General features: G+C 42.6%; 1 protein-coding gene across 8 annotated transcripts in view; it reads left to right on the forward strand.

Moving 5' to 3' along the window:
- Positions 1-1,197: 1,197 nt before the first annotated feature.
- The window catches only part of WDR33 (WD repeat domain 33), a 141,809-nt gene continuing 136,097 nt past the window's right edge, over positions 1,198-6,909 (forward strand). For 7 of the 8 annotated variants that reach the window (XM_006153682.3, XM_006153681.3, XM_006153686.3 and 4 more), the window contains exon 1: positions 1,198-1,381. The gene's annotated coding sequence lies outside the window, so the exon portion shown is untranslated. The remainder of the gene's footprint in view (positions 1,382-6,909) is intronic. The other variant, XM_006153688.3, reaches the window with a different exon arrangement.

Raw genomic sequence — 6,909 nt, forward strand, 5'->3', positions numbered from 1 at the left:
CCCCTCCCCACAAAAAAAAACTTTAAAAAAAAAAAAAAAAAAAAAAAAAAAAAAAAAAAGAAAGAAAGAAAGAAAAGAAGAAAAATCAAGCCTGGGAAGGCTGGCAGGTGGGGTGGTAGTTAAGTGTTGGACTCCCACTATGGCTGACCGTCATTGGAGACCCAGAACTGGTGACTTGTTTTCTTGCTTTTCCTGTTTCTCTCTCACGTTGTCCCTCTCTGGTCAAATTAAAATAAATAAAGTTACACTAACTGCTGGTCCCAAATTAAAATAATTCTTAAACAAAAATCATGCTGGGTGTGTGCCAGGGTCCCTAAACCCCCAAGAGAATGTAGAAGGGACTGAGGCTTGGTCTTCCTCCAAAACCAACTCGAGATTTCTCTTTCCTTCTCTGTCTCTCTCTGGCCAAGCCTGACACCTATGGCAAAAATCTATAAACGAACAACTTAGCCATTGTGACTCCATCTTGGGTTACTGTCTCTATTTTGGGGCTCATACCCTAATTCTATATCCCAAGCCTGTCTCCTACTTCAGATATTTTCTATCACTGTGCAGAATTTCACTGTGTGGCTGTAACACAATTTACCCACTGATTCAGTGGAGATTTGGGTTGCTAGTTTTTGGTGATTATGAATGAAGGTGCCAGGAATATTTGTACTCATTGCTCTTAGCATGGATTTTCTTGCCGCAGGGTCAGTGTACACTCAGCTTTAGCAGAAACTGGGGCATGGTTTTCCACAGTGGCTGAACTTGTCTCTATTCTAAGTGAGGAAAGGAGACGATGGAGGCACAGCTAGCATCAGGCAATGGGCGAGCCCTGGTTGCCAGGCTGCCCTGCTAGGTGCTCTCATTACACTCAAGGTGGACAAAAGGACAGGAAGGCCAAGGGCTTTGCCCCTAACTCCACTCTGGGATTGGCCAAGCTGCCTACTGTAACCGCCACAAACAGTATCATATTAAAATTTTGGTAAACAGGGTTTTTGAGATCATCTAGGGTGGCTCACGACGTGAAGGGGGTCCGTTCTGAGAAACCTGTCGCTTCATTCTTCCTTCAGGGAGCAACGCTCAACTCCTCGCAGCGGAACAAAGGAAGAACCCACACAGTCCTCGTGGTTATCTCGCCAGCCTGGGCCCCTCACCCTGCGCATGCGCAGAGCCAGCCTACGAAGGCTGCGGCCCAGGCGCGCTGACGCAGCATCGTACGCCAGTGCGTGATGACGCAAGGGCGCGCGCTTGGTGGCTCATAGGGGAAGATGGCGGCTTCTCCTTTGGAGGAGAGGGATTGAGAGGGGCGGAGGGAGGAGGCCAGACTGGAGAGACATTCCAGACAGTAAAGAGCAACGCTTCGCTCGCCTTTGGGAGCTGTGCTCAACGCCACACGGTGAGTGCCGGAGCGGACCGGGCCGCTCGCCCGCAGCAGTAGGTGGCACTCCGCCATTTTCAGGCTCGGCCGTTGCGTGCTTTGGGGGCCTGGAGGGGCGCTTGGGCACGGGTTGGAGGAGATGGGAGGATGGACATCGGGAGGACTCTTTGAGGCAGGTTCGAGCCGTGGGGGAGGGGGCTGGAAGCTTGAGGCCGGCCAGGAAAGGACTTGGGAAGGCTAAGGCCTAGACTGGGGACCGCTGGTAATGAGAAGACGTAGGCAAGGCAGGCCACGGATAAGACATGCAGTTTGGAGGGCAGCGCGTTTAAACAGATTTGGGGCGGGAGTGGGCTGAGAGTTGAATGGAGTGTGGCTTTGAGTGGTTGGTGGAATGGGTCATAGGACGTTAAAGTGAAACCTCTGCAACAGCTGAAGGTTTAGCCTCGGTTTTATTCTGGCTTGTAGTAGCTGTTTATAACAGCGATAAAGCCACAGCTTGATTGGCAAAACCCTGCTCCTTTGGAATAGTTGTGTTCCTATTTGGTTTGTTTTAGATCGTGCTCTCTTTTAAGTGTTGTTTTAAAGTGTTCCTTTAATAACTCCACATCTCCAATTTTAAGTTGTCTTTTGGCAACTAGATATTTAGAATCTTTGAAAGCGTTGCTTCTTGTAAAGAAAAGAACGTAAATGTTTATACTTGGTTGTAACCCTTGCGCTTAGTGGCTCTTCCGGCGTCGATAAATCAAATCAGAAAAGTACGGGTTGCTTGTAGAAAGCCTGTCAGTAATGCTTTAAAGTAGTTTCTACACAGATGACGTTAACTGTTCAGGAACTTTGGAAGTCGTTGTAATATGAACACAAAAGTCTGTGTTGAAAGGAACACCTCTTGGGAGTGCAGAGTTGACTTTTAAAAAAGTACACACTGAGAGCTAATGCTTGCACTAGGGGGTTGTTATTTTATTTAGTTTTTTGTGACCCGAGAATGTGGTGTAGTGGTGGATCTATTTAATTAAAACAAAATTTCTACTGACCAAGAAAAAAAAGGTTATTTGTTCCCTGGTGGCATTTTTCTTTTCCTAATCTTAATTACATTTGACATCCATCTTTTATTACAATGAGATACTTTTGGTCTTTTTAATTGGTCTCCTTACCCAGGAGAAGGTAAAATACTGTTCAGATTTGAGTTTGTGCTGAAACTTGGAGTTCTGTATTTAGCCAATTTTCTTGAGGCTTACGGAAGAAATTTTATATTTTCAATACTGGCGGGAAGAATTTTGTTAGAAAGTTGGCTTACATCACAGTGCTTTAAGGAAAAAAATAAGTCATTACCTATGAAGCTGGTAGCTTAGTAATCAGAAGCTCATATACTTTTTTCATTACTTTGGGAGGGATATGTTCTTTATCGTCAAAGTTCAAACTTTATTTTAGAATAAGGTTAGGGTTGGCTCCGTGCTGCAGTGATGATAATGTACTGCTCAAGAGAAGCCTGCAGTTTGAATCCCTGGCGGAGTCAACCTGAAGTATGCTGGGCATTTGTGCAAGTGCCTGAGATGCAGTGGGCTAGAGGAAGGGGATCTTGATATGCTCAGAGCCTATGGAGGGTGTCTTTCTTTCTCGTACACATGCATGTGCTTTGTCATGAATAAACAGAAAAAAATAGAAAGTTACAGTAAAGCGTTATAATAATAACATATTAGTGAAAAATTTTGACTTAATGAATGTATTTTTGTAATCCTTTCAAGGTTAATTTGGGATTTTACAAGTGTATTTAGGTAATGTATGTTTAATTAAATGCATAAACTGGTAAATTGTTGTTTAAGCCTGAATTCCAGATTATCCTAGTTTTCTTAAAACATTCCAAAACTTTCATTTGTGTTGAAACTTGCTGATGAGAAATGATACTCATAATTTTTGGAATTATGAAAGTTTCTTTCTTTCTATATTGTGTGACAAGTAAGTTGTCTGATAGTTTGTCTTTCCCCCTAAATTGTAATTTCTGATTTATATATGATCATTTTACAACTTTGTGAGATAGAGTATGGATTTTTAAAATATATATATATAGAGAGAGAGCGAGAGAGCGCGCTTGCAGTAATGGAGACTGGTAAGTCCAAGATTAAGTTACCGGCAGTAAAGCAATAAAACTTTTATAAGAAACATAGAAAAACACCTTTGTGACCTTAGATTACGCAAAATTTCCTAAATAGACCCAAAGAAAAGCACTTGCAGGGCTAGTAGGTGGTGTGGTAGTTAAGGCACTGGACTCCCACATAGCCAACCACAGTTCAAGTCCCAGACCTGGTGGCTTGGTTTCTCACTTTCCTTTTCTCTCTCTCTGGTCAAATTTAAAACTAATAATAAATCAAATAAAATAAATAATTCTTTTTTTTTTTCAATTTTTTTCTTTACAGCCTAGACAGTTTCTTTTTTAAGAATTATTTTATTTAACTTTATTTATTTATTTATTTTTATTTTACCAGAGAGAAAGAGAGAAAGGAAAAGTATGAAAGCAAGCTGCCAGGTCTGGTACTCAAACCGTGGTCAGCCATGTGGGAGTCCAGCACCTTAACCACCATGCCACCTGCCGGCCCCAACACACCTGTGTTTGTTAAACAGGGAGATACAGTGTTTGTTTTTCATAGTCTGACTCATCTCACTTAACACTTATCTTCTAGGTTCATCATTTGGTCTAAAATGCCAAGAATTCATTGTTCCTTGTTGCTGAGTAGTATTCCATAAATACCACATTTTCTTTTTTTTTTTTTTTTTTTGAGAGAGAGAGAGGTTTTTGCTATACAGTGTGTGTGTTTGCCAGAAAGACATAGAGACAGAAAGCGAGAAATCACCCCCCAGGGGGGGGGGATGGCCACACTGCAGTCCCTTCTCCTCCATTCTCCTCTTGGGATCTTGGGCACGCACGCACACGTGCCTGGAGTGAGTTCAAGCCACCAGGTCTGGGACTCGAACCGTGGTCAACTATGTGGGAGTACAGTGACATAGCCATTATGCCAATTGTTGGTCCTGATACCACATTTTCTTTTTCCATTCATAAGTTATTAGACACTTTGGTTGATTCCATCTAACTGTAGTTTTTGTTTTGTTTTAGTTTGCTATAGAGTACTTGCAGGAGACAGAGAAAGAGAGAAAACAACTCCCCCCACCCTCCCAGGGTGGGATGACCACAACATAATCCCTTCTTCATTCTTTTGAGATTTTAGGCATGCATGCACATATGCCCTATGTGTTTTTCAAGCAGTCAGTCTGGGACTCAAACAGCACAGTTGGCTATATGGGATCCAGTCTACCTTGACCACTATACCACTGAGTTGCCCATCTGACTATAGTTTTAATATTTTTCAAGCTGTGGGGTTTGGGAGTAAGTGGCAGATCTCAAATAGTGTATTTAATTGTCATGTCTCTTAACTCTTTAATCAAGACTACTTCTTTGACCTTTTGTTTCTTTTGGTCTTTGTGGGGTTTATGATTTTTCATTCTCCTCTTGGGACTTTGGGCACACACACCTGGCATTTTTTTGAGAAATTATTGCCATAGGGTATGGGCGCTTGCTGGAGAGACAGAGAGAGACAGAAAGTGGGAGATCACCTCCCTGGGGGGTGGCCGTTCCGCAGTCCCTTCTCCTTCAGTCATGTCTTGGTATTTTGGGCACACAAGCACACATGTCTGGCATGAATTTCAAGCCACTAGGTCTGGAACTTGAACTGTGGTTGACTCCACGGAAGTCCAGTGATGGTCCCACACATGGCATGTTTTTCAAGCCCCCATGTCCAAGACTTGAACCACGCATTTGGCCATGTGGGATCCAACTGCCTTAAGAACCATGCCACTGGCTAGCCCTGGCTTTCTTTTGGCATTTTTTTGTCTTATATGTCTGAAATTTCTAGGAGTATAGACTACTACTATTGTTCCATCTAATTTAAGAATAAAATTACTGTGTACTCAAGGGGTTTTTGTTTAAATCAGTGAATTATAGTCTTTTGTTTATTTTTAATTGCCAAAGAGTATGTCTTTTCACCAGAGAGAGAGAGAGAGAAATGGGGGGAGAAAGAAAAAACACCCCTGATGAAGTGTCGTCATGGCCTTATGCCTTCTTCATTACTTCATCTTTTTAGGATTTTGGGCTCACATGTACATGAGCCTGATGAGTTTTCATGCTAGGGATTTGAACATGGTTGGCCATATGTGACCTAACTCAGCCACTGTGCTACAGGGCTGTGCCCCCTACCCCCGTTTCTTGAGAGGGAGAGAAGAAGGAGCACCTTCAACAGGGTCTCATGCTGTGAATTCCCCCTGTGACCTTCCCAATCATGGGCATGCACATGGTTGACCAGGAACTGAAGCCCAGCCTTCCATATCACTTGCACTGTCACAGAGCATTGTGCTACTTACTATTGGGCCAACCACGGCTAGGTCACATTATTGTTTGTGTTGCTCAGATTGACCCTATTTGGCCAGTGTGAGCCTCTCTTCAAGCTGGCTCTCATCTTTTTGATTAAGCCCTAATTGATCTTTGAGATCTTCCTTGCTTTTCAATAAAGCAGAATAGTACAGGTGCCTCTTGTATTTTTCTTAAATTCTTTCTTTTTCTCTCTCTTTTTTTTCTTTTTATCTGTGTGTTTTCTCAATTCTCCAAGGATCTTTGCTTCTTTTGATAGAAAATGATGGTTATAAACCAGGACTTGGGTACTGCTTGATGTATGTATTGCTGCATTGCTTCTAGGCCCTTATTCAATGGTCAGAGTTAGAAAACATGTTTTTAAAAAGTCATCAGTTTAGGAACCACCAGGTAGTGTGGTGGTTAAAGCACTGGATTCCAACATGGCTGACCATGGTTTTAGTCCCAGACCTGGCGGCTTGAAAATAAAACTGGGCATGTGTGTGCCTACCGAAAAAAATTTTTTTGGGAGAGATTTTTGCTTTAGGGCGCATGTGCTAGCCAGAAAGACAGAGAGAGACAGAGAGAGAGAGAGAGAGAGAGAGAAAGCTAGACATCACCCCCTGGGGGGATGGGCACACCGCAGTCCCTTCTCAGTTCTCCTCTTGGGATCTTGGGCACGCACACACACACACCCGGTGTGAGTTCAAGCCACTGGGTCCGGGATGTGAACCTCAGTCGACTATGTGAGTGTCCAGCAACATAGCCATTACGCCAACTGTTGGTTCCCATACTGAAAATCTTAAGAGGAGAATGAAGGAAAAGGGACGATTGCAGCATGGCCATCCCACCTGTTAGGTGATTTCTCACGTTCCCTCTGTCTCTCTCCTGTGCATGCATATACCCTATGGCAAAACAGAATCATCAGTTTATATTGATAGTTTAAATTTTTTTGAATTGTTCTAATTTATTTTATAGGTATTTAAAATTCTAAATCAAAGTCAACATTATTATGATTCTTTTTAAAAAAGAATTATTTATTTAAGTTTATTTATTTATTTATTTTAATTTGACCAGAGAGGGACAGAATAGGGGGGGGTGGCACATGAGGTAAAGTGAGAAAGCAAGCCTCTAGGCCCAGGACTCCAACCAT

This window comes from Tupaia chinensis, unplaced genomic scaffold, assembly GCF_000334495.1.
Source record: "Tupaia chinensis unplaced genomic scaffold, TupChi_1.0 Scaffold000386_1, whole genome shotgun sequence".
In the NCBI taxonomy this organism is placed as follows: domain Eukaryota; kingdom Metazoa; phylum Chordata; class Mammalia; order Scandentia; family Tupaiidae; genus Tupaia; species Tupaia belangeri.